The sequence below is a fragment of the Dioscorea cayenensis genome, chromosome 20 (genome assembly GCF_009730915.1).
Source record: "Dioscorea cayenensis subsp. rotundata cultivar TDr96_F1 chromosome 20, TDr96_F1_v2_PseudoChromosome.rev07_lg8_w22 25.fasta, whole genome shotgun sequence".
Lineage (NCBI taxonomy): Eukaryota > Viridiplantae > Streptophyta > Magnoliopsida > Dioscoreales > Dioscoreaceae > Dioscorea > Dioscorea cayenensis.
Genome location: NC_052490.1, coordinates 27,435,370 through 27,457,232, shown reverse-complemented (window position 1 = coordinate 27,457,232; position 21,863 = coordinate 27,435,370). Strand labels below are relative to the sequence as shown.

Below are 21,863 nucleotides of genomic sequence, written 5' to 3'. Positions count from 1 at the left end.
GTTAAGAACTCAACATGCTCATCATGCCAAAAGCTGCACCCTAATAGACCAAAAATCTAAAGTTAGATGCTAAGATTGAAGAAAAAATCACAAGAGTTTACAAAAAAGTGTTCTAGAAAATTCTCTCATCAATGATTTATGCATGATCAAGTACTGAAGGGTGTTTAGTATGCCTGAAGGAATCTAAAAACAGGTGCATTACTCCCTTAGTAAATTAAGCATAACTTCAACCTGTCCCTTCTCTGATGTATAAAAATTAAAAATTACTTGTATAACTGGAGATACATAAGAATGAATATCAAAAGGTTGTGCCTGATTAAGTGCTCAGTGTATATGATACAAGCTACATTAATACTCATTTAATGAAACATAGGTCACAATGGAAGCATAAAGCATAAGGCTATAAAATTTACGCATAAGAATCGACCATATAGCATACCAATGTTGACTATCAAATTATTCAATGAATGAAATTATTTGAATACACAAAACTGTAAAACCAAAAGCTTGGTTCAAATCATTTCAATTCAAGATATGGAATACAAATGCCAAATATTATAACTCCAAATTGAATGCATAGTCAAAATACAACGCCATTATTATGAAGAGACTTAAATCACCTTAAATGCCATCCTTTTAAATCTCCTGGAAGGCCTTAGATTTAATCTTTTGATCCAAGTCATGTCCTTTCCTTATATAAGCAAAGTTGCCATACTTCACAGTAACACAATATTTTCAAGATTAAAACTTTCATCATAACCCAGGAACAGATCAATATGTATAATTTAAAAAACATTTTTTGCCATATGGTTATATCTAAATCATATAAATCCTTCACCACTTTCGGGGAAGATGGAGGCCATTTCATGCTCAGAAAAATTTCTTTTTCTTTTCTTGGTTGAATTCATTAATAAAAGCTTGGCAAGGCAACAAAAATCGCCCTCCTTAAAATCCTACCCAATCTAACAATACAGAACTCAAAATGGATAGGGTAATCCAGCACTGTGTATACAAAATCATGCCTTTCAAGGACATTGAGCCAGCCCAACAACTCCCCAACTAAACCTTATCTACAATCAAACGTACATACACCATCTAGAAAAAAATAATAATAATTTTTTTTTAATTCACGTTACGAATCTTGACTTGAAACATCATTGCTTGAATCTTAAGTTCTTAACCATAAAAGCAAAGAAACAATTCATCAGAAAATTAGATGAGATAGGAGCAATTCAATAGCAAACAATAAAAAGGGGGGAAATGAGCACACATGAAAGGCTTGGCCTGAGGGGGAGCTTCAGCGAGGTGACGGTAAATCTCAAACACATTCCTCTCCACGCTCTCTTGCTCCAACTGCGTGATGGTAAGCTTCACCTCCCCCTGTGAATGAGGAGAGAAACAGTGGGTGGAGGAGGTGGGCGAAGAGGAAGATGACTCCATGACCAACTTTCCTCTCTCTCTCTCGCTCTCGCTCTCGCTCTCGAGCTCGAGAGCTTGAGTTCTCGAAGTCGTTCGCTCGAGTGCTCGAGTTCTCGAAGTCGAAGGGCATGATAAATTTGGGGCTACAGGTTAAAATGTCAAAACAATCACAAGAATAAAAAACAAATTAATTTTATATCAATATAATATTTTCTATATATAAGTGATATAAAAATTAAGGGCAAACATAACTTAAATAATTCCTAATATTTTTTTAGTGGAAATTGCCAAAAAACCCCTAAATTTGCCATATTGCCAAAAAAAACCCCCTAATTTTGCAATCCCCAAAACCCCATTCCTTTTACACTCCATGATTTTGAAACCCCCAAAATATGTAACGGTAGTTAACTGAGTAATTTTTAAATTTTATGGACTGAAAATGCCCTAGACGAGAAGTCATGGTTGCGACCATTTCGGCGTTGTGAGGAGGAGTGGGTGTGGGGCGTTTAGGCTATGACCATTGTGTAGTTGCTTTGTCTTCTCCTCAACTCGCGTCTCCGACCATTTTTCACATCCTCTATAAAATTCGACTTTTTCCTTTTCCACTCGGGTGTCTCAAAGGAGAAGTCCCGTGCAAGTATTCGAGCATTTTCATCGGGTTTGTAATCTAAGGTATTGATTATAGTTTTATGTTAACTATTCTGTTACAAAGAAACATTTTTCGGTTTTGTTTTGTGATTTTGTTTTTTATTGGAAGACATCAAAGCCTCTGAGGGGATTTATCGGTCGGGGTTTTGTTAGTCTGCAGGAGATTTCTCGACTAGGGTTTTGTTTTGTTTTACATTTTTCATTTATGTACACGATCGAAATAGTTTTTTTCGATTGTTGTGATTTATGTAATGTTTATAATGTACGCTTTCCCCTTTCAATTGATATGGTTCAGATCATGACAAATGAGATTTCCGCTTTAAAGAATGAGCTTTTACCGCTTAAGTTTTGTTGTCTCCGTTTAAATATTGGCATCCCTATTTAATAATATAGGTCTCTGTTTAACAAGAGATACCACTGTTTAAGAATTGAGAGTTTATCGTTTAACAACTTATATTTCCGCTTAACAATTTGTGAATACGGCTTGCTGAATGTGCTGTTATTGTCGCAGGCTTGTGATTATAGCGGTCAATCTAGTTAATGGGCGATGCTATTTGACACCGGTAGTGGACACCATGGCTGAATTGAAAGTTCACATGATCCCTCGACAGTGGGAGATCATCCGAAGAACACCATTTGCAGCATTTACTGAGTTGGAAGCTGTATTCCAAGAGTGGGACCTTCTTGATTCTCTGTTGCAAAGGTACGATAGCTGCATCAATAAATTCAGGATCGGGGAAAGCATGCTGACTTTCAGCCCTGAAGATGTGGCTTTCATTCTTGGTCTGCATTACGATGGAGATGCAGTCATATTTCAGAAGAAGAAAACACGCTCAGCTTTCGAAGAGAGGTATTTATCCAAAACCTACGAGAGACACAAAGACTCCATCAGGAGCACTCTTCAGCAACTCATTAGACAGAGGGGAGAAGAAGAAAATTTTGTGAAACTACTGATGGTGTACCTCGTGGGTATAATCCTCTTCCCAAATACCTCCCGCCTGTGGTTCCTAACTAGATCGTTGATTATGTCGATGATCTACCTGGCATGGGGCTATACGAATGGGCGCAAGCGACGCACAAGTGGCTTATGGAGGACATTCTACAAGCAGCCGCTAGAGTGCATACTAGATGCACGGGGAAGAAGACCAACACAGGGTATATCAAGGGGTCTGACGATCGCTGCTAACATCCGGTTTTTACTGAGTGACGGGAACCGGAAAGAAAGTCCGCTTTTTGCAAGATTCCAAGGATGCTCGTGCTACGGTGAAAATACTTACCGGAAGCAAGCGACGATAGAAACCAGTTTGTCATCTCTTGAAGGAAAAGAGGTAATAAATCATGAACGATGTGTTTAACAGTAGACGTTAATGTTTAAACATATAATTTACCGTTTAACTTTGTTCATTTACCGTTTAAAACATATTCTTCAATGTTTAAAACTTTTGTTCTCTATTTACGTTTATGCTATAATGTTTAAATATATAAGTTCAATGTTTAACTTTAGTTTTTATTGTTTAAAGTAAATGATTTCGTTAAATTGTTTGGTTTACACATGTTAGTTTCCCTGAAATTTGGGTTCCGTGAATGTTGATGAAGATATATTTGTTCGGACCAACCGTCGGGTTCGATGCTATTGCTCCGGGAACCACTTGCTCGAAAGCAAGATGAGAGGGCAACCTCTTCCGTGCTCGCTCGACGTCATTCTCTAACTTCCAGCCCAAAATGCGCATGCATTCCTCGACGCCAGAGAAGCCCTCCCCTACCCAGCCAGATTGCAAATCCCCCACCGATGACAACATCGACAGTCCCCCCGACCGTGGCAGCGCCCCAGACGACACTAGACAAGGATGTCACTGCAACTCTTCTGCAAGTTTGCCAGATATTGATGACCGAGTTCCCTCGGCTTGTCGCTCGGGTTGAGGCATTGGAAGACCGGTCACAATCAACTGTGTCGTCCCTCCGAACAAATAAAGCACCCGGGACGGACGCGTCGTCAGAATTCGACGATGACGACATCATCAGGGAGGCCATTCAAAAATGACCTCATTCGAAGAGGCTTGCGAAAAAGAGGAAAACAATAATGCCTCCGTCTCCACCGCCGGCTGATGATGAAACAATAACAGCACCATCGGCGACTGATGGTGTTACCGTTGATGACATGGTCGTCACGGTGGAGGAGATCGCAGATGATGTTGCCATTGCCGCTGTTGATAAGATCAATGACTCTATCATGAACCCGAGTGGAACAGGGCGGTGACGATTCGACATCAAAGATAGACACAATCCTCAAGAACAAGAACCAGCTAACATTGTGTCTCCCGTTGATGCTGTTGTCATGGCCACGGTTGAGAAGGTCGTTAACTCTATTATCAACGAAATCATAGTCACGGTGGAACCAATGGTCGACGAGTGCCGCATCAAAGCCAGACACAATCCCACAACGAAAAGAAGCATGTAAGGATATGTCTCCGCTTGATGTTGCTGTCATGCCCGCATCGAAGGAAGATGATGCTGGTGCTAAACACCGACAACCATTAACAACAGTGCCGCATGATGATCCCAAAACAGATGTTGACGAGGGTCAAGGGAATGCCACGAAATGAGCGACTGAGAGAGAAGATCAATGCCAATAAAAAAATTAGAAGAAGTTCGGAAAGTCTTTATTCAAGAAGAAAAAAATACGTTGCCAATCGCGACCTCAACAAGTATGAGCAGGAGTTGATAAGGATCTTCCTCAACCGCCTCGTGGACAAGTAAGTTTGAAGTTTTTTTAGTATTGTTTAAACTATTACATGTTACCCTTTAAGTTATATATTTAACGTTTAACTATTCTAGATAAAATTTAAACTATTATATTTTTACCATTTAATTTATATAGTTAACGCTTTAAATATTCGACATAGAATTTAAAGCGATTGATGTATCGCTTAAATATTTATAATATTGCTTACGTATCTCCTCATCAGCTTAACCGCAAAGACCGTCGTGTGGAAGAATGACTCCGTCACTTCACACGGTCCGAGTTATTCGATCCGCTGAGGGAAAGGGACATGGTCGCAGATCGATGTGATGGGACGTTTGTCGTATGTATAATCTAAAAATTCACCGACGATAGTGCCATATCGTTATAAGAAGCGCCCTCCATTACACGACCACTAGCGCAGTTTATGTCAATGCAAAAAGACGCACATGATACCACTATGGCTATGATCGGAGATACCATGCGCAACTTGCATGATGTTGAAATTGTCATCCTCCCGATAATTATGAATGGCCACTTCCATGTCATCATCCTTGACAATGACAAACAAGAATACAGGCATTATTCTTCATGCCAAAGCAAGGAATACGATAAAGACACGCTAGACATGGTAAGTGCTTTAATAATTTGTGTTTGAGTAATCGTGTTTGGTAAGTAACCGTGATTCTAATATCAACTTGTATACCTCCAGCCGGAACCTATTCGACCTTTTGTATCGGCATGGAGTTCGCGAGTCGGCGATCGCAAAAATACCCACTTGCTCATGACACTCGAAAACCCCTACGACAAAGACAAGGAAGTATCGATCGCACCGCCTATGTGATGCGGTTTATCGAGCGATTACTCGCAGATGAGAAGCTTCACGCGTGCAAGCGGACGTCCCTTTATCTCGCGATTAAAGTATGTTTCCCGCATACTTAAGGAGGGGAGGGCAGCCGGCATCACTGCCAAAGGGGAGTGTTCGAAAGCGGGTTCATAGAATACGTTGTCTTAGTTTCAAATGTTAACCGGTTTAAATTCAATTCATTGTTTTCGAAGAACATGACAAATTTTGTCAATGTAAATTTACATGTATCTATATTAATATACTTGAATCTTTTTTTAACCTTCCAGTATCATTGTTTAACTTACACTTTCATTGTTTACTTTTAAGTCTAATTGTTTAACTATCAATGTCATTATTTAAATATCCATGTTACAGTTTAAGAAGAACTAGTCACTTGTAAAAATAACTATTTAACGTTTAAAATAATAATGCCTCTATTTAAATACATATGTTAACTGTAAGAATAAGGTTTTCTCTGTTTAAAAATGAAAAGTTGGCACACAATTAAGTTTGTTTCTTTTTAAAAATCACTGTTTTACAATGGCTAGTCGGCAATCAGCTTTTCATTGCAAGATCTCGCGATCAGAATCGAGCCATGGCGAGGGTCGTAACATAACTCGCGAACCTCAAAAGCTTATGACTCGATCCTCTTTCGCCTAGGATGCCCAAGTTGCCTTCGTCGCACAAAGCGGTCGCAGACGCAGCTTCACTGACTCCGTCCGTAGGCTTATCATCGTCGGGTATAGGGAATATAGCTTCCTTTATACGCCAGCTTTGTAATTATCGATGGTGAAGTAGCCGCTAATAAATCGATGAACGTTGGTGTCCGTCCGCATTATTGAGCGCAAGCGTGTTTGCATCGGGATACCATAAACTTGCCACCGCGATATGAGCATGTTCCGATGGCAAGATCTACGTAGAAGCTGCGACCGGTCAATCACTTCATAACGATCATCGACACAACGACCAACACGAAGATTTCGCTATCCTCCACAAGTATCTCCACCTTTTAAATGTATGTCTCGTTAAACCAATATGTAAAACCATTTAAGTATTTTTGATTTAACTGCTTTTAGAATATATGTGATTGTTTAAATTGAATATTTTCTGCGACATCGGGTTGAAGATGGATATTTTTTTCCAAAACATTGTGTTACGGGCATTCCATCAATCCTCTTGGGTACCTCATGGGTCTCTGCTTAAACGTCAACCTTTTTACGCTTTAAATAATTATGTATATTCTTTAAACTATCGGCTCACTCGTTTAAATAATTTGTATATCGCTTTAAACATATTTATTGTTTTGTTTAAACCGTTGTCACTGTTTAAACATATTTATTTTTTATTTAAACATTGTTGCCACTGTTTAAGTAGTAAGGCGATTTTGTTTAACATTTTGTTTGTTTACAATACCGTTTTTTGTTTCTAAAAATGTTTAAATATCAAAAGTTGACTCTCAAATAAGTTTGTTTCATTTATAATATTTAAACATTTACAATGGCCTCTGATTAAATATCAAAAGTTCACACTCAGATACGTTTGCTTCATTTCAAATAAAATATTTACAACATTTACAACATCCACAACATTTACAATGTCTTAACGGACATCGGACACTTTCACGAGTCTATCCTAGTTCGCTCTATTAAGATTTTGGCTTTCCTCAACAAGTATTTGTACCTTCGAATACTCACGGTGATTGCATAACATGTGCATCAACTTGAACCCCGCATACAACATAGAACACGAACAGTTAAAAAAAGATAGTTAAACAGTTAAACAAAGACAATAATATTTGCACACTAAGGATAATTTTTTAAACGATGAGAACAATTCTCAAGTGATAAATATCAATTTCGTTTTAAAGTATGTGTCGTGGGTCACCCTCTCCGGAGAATCCTCCGCAATCAGCTAATGCGTGAAAAACTTTCTTGTCCCGATCAAGTCAAAATGCCCGCTAATCGCTTGCCCATCATCCTCCGCATTCGTGCAATTAGACAGAGCTTTTCCCGACTTGAACAGGAAAAGAAAGTTTAACTTGTTGCGTGATCGATTCTCTAGAAGAGGATGATCACAACAAATCCTTTAAACGAATATCCTGGACACATGAAGATGAAACTCATCCGAGAAGAAGTAGAGGACGAGGAGGAGGGGTGTTTAGGGGAAGTGGTCTTCCTTCTCATATATGGTGTGAAGTCCATAAGCTGGTTGACGCTCGATTCGAGAAAAAAATGGAAACACATGGGGACCAAGCTTTTCTCATTAATCTAGATAAATTTAATGTCGCTATTAATTCTTGTGCATCGGATACCATAAATTTACCATTGGCACTTGGGCAACACTTCAGCTTTAAACCGAATGAAAAATATTTTAAGCAGAGACATAAAATGTTTAAATGATACATTACAATGTTAAACGTAATGCAAATAGTTAAATACTGACAAATAAATTAAACAAAGAAGACAATTGTTAAATATAAAAATAATGTATTTAAACAGAGACAGGCGACATTAAATAGTAATAAACTTATACAGCAAGATAAACATAAAAGAGAAGAATCTTACAATGAGAAAAACTCATTTTTAGTAGGATTCGACAATGCTACGTCACGTCTGCCCCGACAAGATCGACAATGGCACATACTACGGAAGTCAACCTCGCTTTTCTATTGACAAACCGCTTTTATATCCATCGGGTGTGATAAACTTCACCCTAACACGGGGAACATCAAGACCCAATCGCTCACGTATCTCAACTAAGCTAACACCAATTCCCAAGAAGTCAGCAGTGAACAATATCCTCGAATCGAAAAAAATTCTAACCTTATCAAAAACCGCGTAATTCAAATATAACAAACCAAATGAGGAGAATAAGAAAAAGAAGAAGAAAAAAAGAAAAAGATGTGATGAGCCTTCTAAACTTTGTTTGACAAAAGGCAACAAAAATTGCAAAATCAGTATGTATAAAGATTGGACATGATGTGAGTGGCCCTTTTTTCCTGCCATTTTCAAGGGAAAAAAAATGGAATTTCATACCATGGTTGCATTTCAAGTGAACGGTAGGAGGTAAAAGGGAAGTTAAACAATAACGGAAGGGTTGTCTGGGGTTTGCCAAAATTGGAGGGGTTGTTTGGGAATTTTTGAAATTCACGAGGGGTAAACAGTAATTTTCCCTATTTTTTAGTGTTACTATTTCAATCACTCAGTTTTAAAAAATTATAATTTGATCCCTTAAATTTAATTTTAAATAAAATTATTTTTTGGAGTCCATGTGATTTATACAAAATTGACAAACCCAAGCATTAACCCGATAAAGTTCAAGGGTCAAGGGCTCAATAGGGTTGAATCAAAGTCAATAATAAATTTTTAAAAAATTATATTCTAATATTTAATAATTATAAAAATATAATATGATCTCTATTAGTAATAAATAAAAAAGCATAATTACTTAATTTGATATTTAAAATTTTAATTTTATAAACAATAATTATAAAAATATAATATAATCTCTAATTTTAATAAATTAAAAAATATAACTAATTAATTTTATATTTAAAAATTTAATTTTATATACAATCATTAATTTCCTAAAACTATAAAATATTTGTTTAAAATAAAAATAAAAAAACATCATCATCTAAGCCTATCGGGCACTCGCAAAATTAAAAAAAAAAAATCAAAATTAAAAATAAAAAAAAACCTCTCATAACTCACAAAATTTCACTATCTCTTTCTCTGCGTCATTTACTTCACCTCCACTTCTCTATTTGGTGTTTATCTTCATTACATGCAAGTGCTCATCTTTAACTAGTTCCAGGTTAAATCGGCTAGGTTTCCCAAGTTCTTAACGGGGGTCATGTAAAGTCCGAGTTGAAGGGTATGACTGGACCGCCCTCATGGTCGATTTCCGAGTTGTCCAGTCAAACTGGTCGGGCTAGTCCAAGTTTGACTACTTTGGATTTACAATTTGAGAAGTCATGTATAATTACCGTTAGGGGCCATTTGGTTTGTGGTAATGACATATTACCACGTAATGAGATTACCATGGTAATATGGATGAGAATGTTATATATTTTGGAATATTGTGATAATTTGATATAACCATATTTGGTTGGAAACTCTTATTACCGGGAATATTTCATTACCATATTATGAGATTACCACATATTTGATATCCAAAATAGATACCAAATTTGGTGGTAATAAGATTAACAACTTTCTTGGTAATATTCTCATATAATGTGATATTACAATCCGATTACCACCAATGCAATGCCAAAGCGTGGTAATATTTTTCAAAGACGTAACAGATGGTAATCTTTCTGTATTATGCGAACCAAACGATCTCTTAACATCATAAGCTAGTGTGACCAGGGTCGGCCCTAGACATAGGCCTTAAGATTTCCGAGGCCCCATAATTTATATATATATATATATATATATATATTATATTTAATATTTCATTTATGCTATGTTTGGATTGAGTGGCGGCGAGGGAAAGTAAAAAGTAAAGCGAGAGTTTTTGGAGGGTCATAATGAGTCCTTCCCTCGTTTGGATAGACATTTTTAATTTTATGAATGGAAATAAAGGGTTAACTTTGACCCTTCAAAACACCACTTTTTCTTGGCCCCCGATTTGGGGTCTTTGGGGGAGGAGAACCTCCTAAAAAAATTTTTAATTTTTTTAAAAAAAGACCTTAATACCCTTAATTTTTTTTAAATTAATTTACATAACGCTACTTCATAAGTTTTTCTTTCGCTTTTTTCAATCTAATTTTATTTTAATCAAGTATTCACATGACACCCATCGTAGGTTTTTGTTTTTATGTATTTCTTTTTTGTTTACTTATTTGTTTATTTGTTTGTTTATGTTGTGTTTTTTATTCGTCAATTCATCCTTAGAAGAATTTGTATTCTTTGTTATCCAAATTTTATTGTAAGTAAAAAATAAAATAAAAATTTTCTTTTAGTGAAAAAATTAATAATTATCTAATTCAACATGATTATATGCTATGAATTAAAATATTATAATAGGTTTACTAACAATATGATAAAGTGATCTTGTGATGATTCAATAGAGATGTAGGAGGAATTGGTATTTAAATAATGTATGACATACTTCCAAAGGAAAAATAAATGATGTTATTTGAGAAAAAAAAAAATTAAAGTATAAAAATCAAAATCAAAATAATAATGATCATTATAATAATTTAATATTTATTAAAAAAACCTGCTTAAAATATGAATTTATTTGCGATATTTTCTATGTGTTTAAATAAAAATAAGTAATTTATATTTAAAATAAGGCTATAATTGGAAAATCATATTATTATATATAATTTTCTTTTCTTTCCCTTCTTTAACCAAACAATGTTTATCCTTTATTTTCCTTCTATAAAATTTGTCTATCCAAACAAGGGTTGAACCCTTCCTTTCTTTTCTCTCACTTCCCTCTCCTTCCCTCCCCTTAAGATAAAAAAACAATACTCATAAGTTAAAAATTTCTACCAAAAAAACAAAAAAATTATAATCATCTTTGTAACTTTTTACAATATGGACAAGCCGCCTACACACACCCTAAATCCACGAGTTATATTTTTAAAAAAACAAATCAAACCCTCAACTTTCTCGCATAAGAGTTAAAATTACACTATCACTCACCCATTGTGGCAATGGTCATCTCTGTAAAATTTGAAAATAATAAAACTATCAATTCCACAAAAAAGTATTTAAAATTTCTTTATATATGTTTATAATGTACATTTTATTCTATTAATTTAAGTGAAGTTTTTCTTCCAAATAAATCCCACACACACACACACACACACACACACACACACACACACACACACACACACACACACACACACACATATATTGTTTAAAATTCATCATCATTCATGTATAGATCTCTCAAGTTACAACTGTGGAGTCCTTTATTCTTGTCCGACCTTTAATAAAGTCAATCAGCAAAAAATAAGTGGATCACAAATCAAAATTTTAATTATTTAAAGGTTTCAAGTGATTATGGGCTCATGACTTCCATGAGGGGCAAGCCCTTCATGTTAATTACCCCAGACAATGTCATGGAAACCTCCGATTAAGTGCAAGTGTAAAAAAAGAATGAACAAACATGAAATCAATTTTTATTGACTTGAAAAGAACATGAGTACATGGATTTGATTGAAAATGCATAAACTAGGAATTCTAGTTCTCATAACCATATTTTCCTAATTTCCTCCTATCATCACTTGATTTGCATATATTCGATTATGTGAATGAGGGTCACAATATTTCAATTTTTTTTTTGACTTTTTTTAGCCGAAAAACATGCTTGACTATCTCTCTTGACATGTTGACTTTGATCATCTTTGAATTTTATAGTTTGCATCTTAAGCGTTATTTGAGGTTCAAGGTGTGATCCTGCTATTTTTGTAAGTCACAACTTGATCCTCTTTAATTTTTGATGTTTGAAGACTTCGGTATTTCATGCTGGTGAAGTCATCAAAATCTTTTGATTTGTTAAACTCGTTTAAGTCTCTAACTTTTGATGTCTTTTGAGACTCTAGAGTCCATTTATCACTTCATTCGAGATTTTTAAGTCTTAACACTCTTATGCCTTGGAGCCTTGACTTGTACATCATCAGACCATGACCTCTTACATGATTGGGCCAGTAACTTGATGACTTTGACTGATTTGCTTTTAGAATTTTTTGTGGATCTCAAGTTGTGTTTACATGGTTACTGAATCACAAACTTGATTTTTTTCTTTTCATTTTGATGAGTATTGAGATCCCATGCTTTGTACCTCATAGGGAGTCTTTGTTTTTCTTCATCATATTTTTATTAACTCTTTTAGCTTGTGTGATTGTTGAGAGGTAATGGAGAGGCCCCCTCAAGGAGAACAGTCGTTATGCATTAGATATCACGACTAGCTTAAAGAGAGTTCTTCAAAGGTCTTCATCAATTCTTTCATCTTGCGTGACTGTCAAGAGGCAATGGAGAGACCCTCTCAAGGAAAGCAGTCACCATGCATTAGACATCACACTGAGCTTCAAGAGAAGCCTTCATCAGTTTTTATCAACTCTTTCAGCTCGTGTGACTGTCAAGAGATAATGGAGAGACCCTATGAAGGAGAGCAGTCACCATGCATTAGAAATCACAACTAACTTCAAGAGAAGTCTTCGAGTGTCTTCATCAACTCTCTCAACTCGTGTGACTATCAAGAGGTAATAGAGAGGCCCTCTCAAGGAGAGCAGTCGCCATGCATTGGACATTACAGTTAGCTTCAAGAGAGTTTTTCATCATGTCTTAATTAACTCTTTCAGCTCATGTGTGATGAGTGAGCGGGTAACACGCTTAAAAGCGAGCACGCGACTCCTTGACCGTAAGTGCACGGGTCATCAAGTATTAAACCTCCCACGCAAGCACGAGAGAGTCGTATTCCTAAGAGCCCAAGATCTGCTATTACTTCCTCCTAGGTATCACTATCTAATCCAATAAATAAAATAAAGTACTATTAACAAAATGGACTAAGGCACACCATGCAAGCAATCTAAAGGGCAAGGTGTAATGAGCACAAAAGGCCTCTGGCGAGGATCTCCTCAGGAGAAGAACAAGTAAGGATAAATTTAGGAAATTGAGTGCTAAGTTGCTACGTTTGATCCACTAGACTCAGGAGTTGACTACCTCGGAACCTCTATAATGTACCCCTAATCTAATATGGGTTCTTGCATCCAGAAGATACCCCTACAATGTGTATGGGAACAAGGAGTCTTGGTTAGGGTAATTCTAATGCTCGCTTTCGCCTAAAATTACCCTAACCTCACGGGGAGCTACCACCACTTAGAACCTCCTGTGTACCGGCACATTGAATCCCCCTTCAATCATTGTGTGACCTAATACATGCAAACATCCCGCCATATATATACAATTCATGAATTAAAACCTACGGAATCCATCCATTGTAGGTTGAACATCAAAATAATAGATTGAAATCAAACAAACATGCCAACAATCAATTAACAAAAGAAATCAATCATCCATACAAGTTCCTCTCCCAAGGTTTACCGGATGTCCGGTGGCCTTGGGAGGCTAGTTCCATATCACAAGGAGAGTATTCATAGATAAAATAATACAAAAGCTCATAATCAACTCCCCTAGGATGTAGGCTAGAAGGTGGTGACAAGAGCTCATCGGATCCTTGTCGTCGAACTCCTCGATGTTCTTCCTTGAGTGTGACCTTCTCCCTACCTAGTTCTTGCTCTTCAAATAGCTCTCCAAAACCCCTTCTCCAGCCGATGAACTACTCCAGTGATGGTGGTGGAGACGAGTGGAGGAGATGGTGGCCAAAGACCCTTCCAAAAAAAATCCTAGATTGGCTTTTAAAGTCTTCAAGTGAGTGTTTTGCCTATGTGTGTGAGGGCTGGTGTACGGCCGCACACATCTCAGTTTCCTCTATGCAAGCCGCACACTGGCCACACAATGCTATAGTGATTTGCTATGGTAACCACTACTACAGTGATTTGCTTGAAAATCCACTCTTTTTGCCCGGAGCCTGAGGGTGCGTGTGAGCTTCAATAAATTCTTTGATTTATTCCAAAACAAAGCTCATTCATGCTCTCGATGATCCTTCGATGTCCAGAAGCTATAGTAACAAATAAAACATGTAAAACGCATCGGAGTCATAAAAATATGCATGAAAGTGGATAAATTATATATAATTAAAGTGATGTATTTAGACATTTATCAGTGTGACTGCCAAGAGGCAATGGAGAGACCCTCTCAAGGAGAACAGTTGCCATGCATTGGACATCACAGCTAGCTTTAAGAGAGTCTTGCATCATGTCTTCATCAACTGTTTCAGCTCGTGTGACTGTCAAGAAGCAATGGAGGGACCCTCTCAAAGAGAACAATCACCATGCATTAGACATCACAGCGAGCTCCAAGAGAGTCTTTAAGAGATTTTAACAATCCATCCGCTTCCGTGAGTGTCACGAGATAATGGAGAGACCCCCGTCAAGGAGAGTAGGCGCCATCATTGGACCTCATGGTACGCTTAAAAGAGGATTTTTTTGGGTTGGTGGGGGGAAGGGTCTTGTGAAATTACTAAAATACCCCACTAAGCCTTTGGACTTTCCATTTTTTTCAAAGAAGATCACTAACTTTGCAAATAAGCCCTAGTTTTCATCTTTTTATATTTTGCCTATGAATTTTTCAATCAAGCTCCCGAATTTCTACATTTTCACATTTTTTTAACTTCTGCAAATAAACCCAAAATTTAATGCTTTTTTCTTATAAAACTCAATAAACCTTCAAAAGATTTATATTTTTAGATTAGCTCTATTTTATTTTATTTTCTTTCTTTCCTTTTGTTTTTTCAATAGATTTCAAAATAAATCCAACCTTTTTCTTCTTTTGTTTTTTAAATGTTGATAGCATATACTTAGATCTTCCTACAATTGTCTCGCTCATCCTATAAAAATCAAAGGATTCATGGCATCGAGGGAGTTTATCATCATATTAGACATTGAACACATAAAATAGGTATAATAACCAAAATAGTCCATGTACTTTCCTCTCTCTTCTCTTTTGGCCCCTCTACTCAGAAATGCTCCCAACTAGTCCCTTTACTTTTGAAAATGTGCCCACTTAGTTAGAAATGCTCCCAACTAGTCCCTCTACTTTTAAAAATATGCTCACTTAGTCCCTCTGGTTGGGCTATTTTTAAAAAGTGAGAGACTAGTTGGGAGCATTTCTAACTAAGTGGGCACATTTTCAAAAAGTGAGAGGGACTAGTCGGGAGCATTTCGAGTAGAGGAACCAAAAGGGAAGAGAGAGAAAAAGTAGAGGGACCAATAAAGGGTATTATACCTATAAAAATAAAAAAGAACTTACTCGGATTCATTAATCTTAGTATGAGATGAGTGTTAAAGCCTAACACAATCTACCCTTTGACTATGTTTCATTCCTTAAAAGTAATAATAGTAATAATAATACCAGAATACGAAGGAATACCCCATGGTTTCAATTCAAACAATATAGGCTAGATGTGTATGGCATAGACATAAGAAGGGGCCCGCAAAGATGGATATTATTTTGCCTAGGCAATTACATAACACTAAGGGGTTGTTTGGTTACATGTAAGTAGATGTAAGTGGCTGTAAAGTAAGTGCTTTTACATGTAATAATGTGTTTGGTTTGCTGTAAAATACCACTTACATGTAAAAGTAAATGGACCATCATGTCCTTTTGTTATAATGTGACTTACAACTAATTTGATTGTAAGTGAAAATACAGTAAAATGTAAAGGGTTAGAATCACCATCACAACCCTTCATTACCTTCACCACTTGAAAAAATCAGAGCTGTCATCCTCTCTTCTCACATCCATCAAGCCGTTCATTCTCTCCCACCTGTCTCCATCTCGCTCATACCCTCTTCGTGCTATACCACGACGCTGCTCGGTCAAAGCCACCGTCGCCAAAAAGAAATTAGAGCCATCCAAGGTCTCTCTTTACTCATTTCGATCTAGGTTATTCTTTGTTCTATCAAGTTGTTATTTTTATAATTTTGGTGTTTTGTTTGAGCTCAGGTTGTTCCCCAAGCTAACAAAGTTCTTATTCATCTGGAGAAGTCACACCAGGTATTGTTTTTCTTTGCAGTCTAATCTATATTATGATCTGAGATGAAGAGTTAGTGCAATGGCTTTGCCTGGTTCTTGTTCGACTGGCTAATTTCCCCCATTTTCTCAATTATGTTTTGTGTTTGGAAATAGACTTCCTAATTCTACTCCCTGATCTCTAGAAATAGACTTATGATTCTACTTGTTGTTTTGGTAACACAAAACAAGTACATGATCAAACCCATTAGAGTGAAATTTAATGGAACTATCATCAGCATAACGGCAACTCCAGATGCCACCCACATCACCATGTTTGCATGCTATAACAAATAAATAAAACAAAATCACAACTTTTGACTTTGAATTTTTTGTTTCTGTTGATGTGTTGGTTTGTGAATCTTACCTTCATATCTCTTGATACTAGTATTGACTGAACTTTCAATGTGGTGATGTTTGTGGTTTGAAGAACTTCTTGAAATTTATCCAATGCATGCTTAGCTGAAGACAAGTTCTCCATTGTCATTTACTCTGAGGATGTAGGCACTAGAATTTCTATGCATTTATCTCGAAGATTCTTATTTCTAGCCCAAATCATTAAGCCAACCATTGACATCAAGAATGTTGCTATTGTATAACCAAACCGTTCCCTGTTTATTTAACCACATGTTAAAATAGATGTTTTTTGAGAAGATGAATACTAAATATTTTTTGAGAAGATGAATACCTTATCATCGGTGTATAACTTACTTATAAGGAATGTTAATATATTTTTTTTTTATCTTTTGAAATCCACAGATACTTTAAATTATATAGATCCGAAAAAAGAAAGAGATTTGACACTTTATTCTTATCTTAGAAGTCGAAGCAATGCTAACAAATGAGAAATTCCCACTTTCTTCTAAGTTCATAGCCATGATCTCTGGATGTGTGGATGTAAATCCCTTTTGTCTTTGTTCTCTCCTTCTGTAGGGAAAAAGAACCCTGATTGATAAATTTTAGTGGAATACTAGAAATATGTGAAAGATATATTCAGGATCTAGTCTTATTTATGCAATATGTTCATCCTGAATGTATAATTCTATCTTTATTATATCCTTGCTTAGCCTATGTATTTACTCAAACTGGTAATTTCCTTCATCTTCACTGTAACATGCATCTCATTGTATTGTTGAAATTTTGGTTACAGATATATAATTGCATAACAAATTTGCAAGTAAAGATCAAATCAAGTCACAACGAAGAACTGAAGCATCGTCAGGCCTTCCTGTAAGCATATTACTGAACTACACATGGAATCTTTTTACATGATTGTGCATGTATTTATGTCAAGGATTTGAGTATAGCTTGGAAAAATCTGATGAGGACCTAATCCAATTGAAAGCTTGACAACCAACTTGAATTGCCAAAATTATTGAGGATCAGATAGGACTAAATACAACATAGTTAATGGAAAATGGAAAAAATGTAAAAACTACTGTGCCAAATCTCTTTTATTATCTTCTTTCCATTACTTCACTCATTGTTTTGCTTGTATGTTACCGGTACTCATTTTTTTTACTTGGTTGAAGAATTAAAAGCCATTATTCAATAGACTATCTTGATATTATTGAAGCAGTAATTTAAATAGTAATTTGGTGAATTATGAATGAAATGAAAGTGAGTGATAAAAAGTGTCACATTCTGAGATGTTGCATAGTGGGTCCGCATTAGTATCAGATGTTACCCATGCACTATAATGACAAACTTCCCCATGTGCTTCTGCTCTTTATTGTCCTTTTACTTGCTTTCCTTTCTGTTATTAATTAGGAAATTAAATGATAGAACACTTTTTTAATAATGTTAATAATATTATTATTATAAAAGGATGATAAATGATGGCCATGCTTGGCAGGAAATGATGGTTGAGGAGGAAAATAGGTTTATTGTAGTATCAATATGAATCACTTTTCATTTTTAGTTTTTATTAAATAAATTATTTATTGGACTTTGTCGGTGCTGCAAGAAAGTGAAGGATGTATTTATATATAATAATATAATATGATAAAATGAAACACTTCTTGGAAACCTCTCAAGGATTTTAATAGAATTAATGCAGATGAAAAAGATCTTGTCTTTCGTAATAATAAGATTTTTTTTTCTTTTTCTTCTTGATAAATTTAAGTAGGCCATATGATGTGCATTGTGACAATGTCTTTTTTACAACATTCTTATTTGTTAGAATCTTTTGCATGATATTTTTACTGAGTCATATTTACCTTTTGATGACAATTATAATATATTCTAGATGGAACCAAATCACGGAGATGAAAATGTTGCAGTTGCCTTAGTTGTCGCAATTACATTTTTGTGTTGACATGGTATAAAAGAAGGTGATTTAATTTGCCATTAGAGCCATATTACAATAGGGATGAATAACATTCAAATTATATTTCATGAATAATACATGCCTCTGACAAAGCTAGTATAACCATGTTGAGAATGAAAATGGCATTATTTTTCGGATTGTGTGATTTACTAAAATCAAAAGGATTATTAATCAACACTTTACATGTAAGTGTCAAAGAGAAAGTGGCCATGTTTCTTCACATTCTTGGCCATAATGTATGAAATAGAGTCATTGGAGTTAATTTTCTACGCTCCGGAGAAACTATTAGCTGGTACTTCAATCATGTCTTATGTGCTATTGGAGAACTTCGGGGTGAATTAATTCAACCACCTAGCATGAGTATTAGTCCAATCATAACACAAGATCAAAGATTTATGCCATATTTTAAGGTAAATTCTCAAAGGTTATACAATTACAATCTTTTAATCAAACCTTACAAGGTACTAATAGTTGGGTTGTTAATTGCTTAGAATTGCGTTGGGGCACTTGATGGTACTCACATCCAGGCATCTATTCCAACCAAAATTGTAGCACATTTTTGTGGGAGTAAGAAAACCTTATCCCACTCAAAATGTGTTAGCCACGGTTGATTTTGAATTAAGATTTACATATGTATTGGCCGGGTGGGAAGGTTCTGCACATGACGCACTTGTTCTTCGAAATACTTTGGAAAGAGAAGATGGACTTAGAGTGCCAGAAGGTATTTTATCACTATAATAAAATTATTAAAATTAAAATATTTGATCTTACGCAATTGTGGGATAACTTCAAACTATATTCTTATAGGTAAATAGTATCTTGTAGATGCCAGATACTCCACATGACCTAGGTTTATTTCACCATTTCATGGTGTTCGATACCATCTCAAAGAATTTAGTGCATGTACACCATCAACTAACAAAGAATTAATTAATTATAGGCATTCCTCTTTGCGTACTTCGGTGGAATGAGAATTTGGAGCTTTGAAAAATTGTTTCAAAATTTTAACTTCCAGACAATTTTTTTTAATTTGAAACTCAAGTAGATATTGTCATCGCTTGTTGTATTCTACATAATTATGTTTAATAAAAAGGTAATGACATCTACATACCAAGTCTTGAAGAATGGGAACCAAATGTACGGGAGGTGAGAACACAATCCCAAGTCCGTGGAGAAGCGAGAGTATGGTTGATAGTACGGGATACAATCATGAATGACAGGTAGAATAATAGATAAAAAGTATCTTCGTATGTTATGCTCTTTTCTTTATTTTTTGTATGACTTGTGTTAATGTTATAAACTAGTAAGTTTGTAATTTTTTTTGTTTAATTATACTTTGGCAAATATTGTCTTGAAGCTTTCTTTTGTAATATATTTTTATTAATTAATATTCTACCTTGTTTTTTAGGATACATTGGTTGTCTTTTGTAATTGAATATTACCAGGTATGTGGTATATTGGTTTATAAATTTTGTTGTCCTTTGAATGTAGCTTTGTAATAGATGGAGTCTGAAGAGATACCATTAGAAAGCCAAGATTTTGTTGGAAGGAGGACATCAACCAATTTTTGATGGACAGCTATCATGGCATCATTCATGTAAGCTATTTAGTTAAACAAGCAAATCTTGGCCTTAAATTTGATAAAGGATTTAAGAGTGTTGTTATTACTCCTACGGCAAGAGCTGTTAGCGCACTGTTTTACATGGTGGTGAATGACACCCATGTCAACAATCGCCTTTGGCGCGTAAGGAAAATATGGTTGTTAATAAAAAAACTCAAAAGTTTAAGTGGAGTATCGTGGGATGATTTCCGAGAAAAAAATTATTATGGGTGAGGAGAAAAAAATTTATGCTTTATTTAATTTAATATTATATTTTAAAATACCAATTGCTATTTAATTTATATAGAAAGATATTTTTGTGGCATATAATTGAATTATATTACATTTTTAAATTTAATAAACCACCACTAAATTAATCAATTTTTTAAATTAGTATTAATCCTAATTAATGAGAGTCAAATAATTAATAGTTTTAAAAGATAAAATTGAATCATAGTATATAATTAAAAAAATTTATAAATAATATTAAATAACTAGTGTTAACAATATGTGATAGCAGTAATTTTACCATTTTCCTTGCATGGTAATTATACCCCCACAACTTACATCAAACCAAACAAAGAAAAAACAAATACAACATTTCAAATTACAACAAACCAAACAGCCGTGATGTATATTAAAATACATCATTTTCACTTACACTGTAATTTCACTTACATGTAAATTCACTTACAGACAATCAAACAACCCCTAAGTAGTTTTTTTTTGCATGCATATATATATATATATATATATATATATATATATATATATATATATATATATATATATATATATATATATATATATAGGGGAACAATGTTTAGCTTAAATTATGCAGAGCTTAAATCGTGCTTAACATATACAACATCACATGGGGGGTTGATGGATACACGAATGGCTTAAATGAGAATAACCATGAATTCATGCAAAAGTTCTTAAGTCTCTTCAATTCATAATTTTTATAAAAAGATATCATACCTTTTTCCTTTGTTGGATTTGTCTCCATGCTTCCTCTTCTTTCTTCTTCTTTTTCAGGCTCGCTCTTCTTCTTCTTCTTTTTCTTTCTTCGTCCCTCCTCTATCTTTCCTTTCTATCTTCTCCATGTTTGCACATTCTCCGTCGGATGGTTACTGAGCTAAATTTTTGAATTTTGAATTTTGAATAATTTGTCATATGAGCCCTCCCTTATTATTATTATTATTATTATTATTATTATTATTATTATTATTATTATTATTATTATTATTATTGTTGTTGTTATTATTATTATTATTATTTTTAAGATACTTTTTACTTTTTATTCAATATAACCCCTTTATTATTTATTCATTTTTATCTTTTTAATGGGATAATAATAAACCATAAATTATCCACTTCTATAACCCGATTCGAATGAAATTTTAATGGAAATAGGGCTTATGTATTAAAAAAACCTATATAAACAAATGCCCCACTCATAGCTTCCTCGCAAACGAGTGTCGAAGGAGGAAGATACAAGTTATCCAAAAATCCTCATCTTGCTTGAGCAAGTTCATCGAGGCTAACACTACAACATTATGCCATCTATAGCTATGGAAGAAATTGTAGCAAAAAGTACAAAAATCCTGTAGCCAAACACG

At 34.9% G+C, this 21,863-nt stretch overlaps 1 long non-coding RNA gene across 1 annotated transcript; it reads right to left on the bottom strand.

Moving 5' to 3' along the window:
- On the bottom strand, nucleotides 1–1,557 carry LOC120251176. Its single transcript, XR_005533389.1, has 3 exons — nucleotides 1,271–1,557; nucleotides 621–714; nucleotides 1–40 (listed from the first exon to the last, which is right to left on the bottom strand). It is a non-coding gene; the product is annotated as an uncharacterized LOC120251176 (long non-coding RNA).
- Between the last annotated feature and the right edge of the window lie 20,306 nt (nucleotides 1,558–21,863).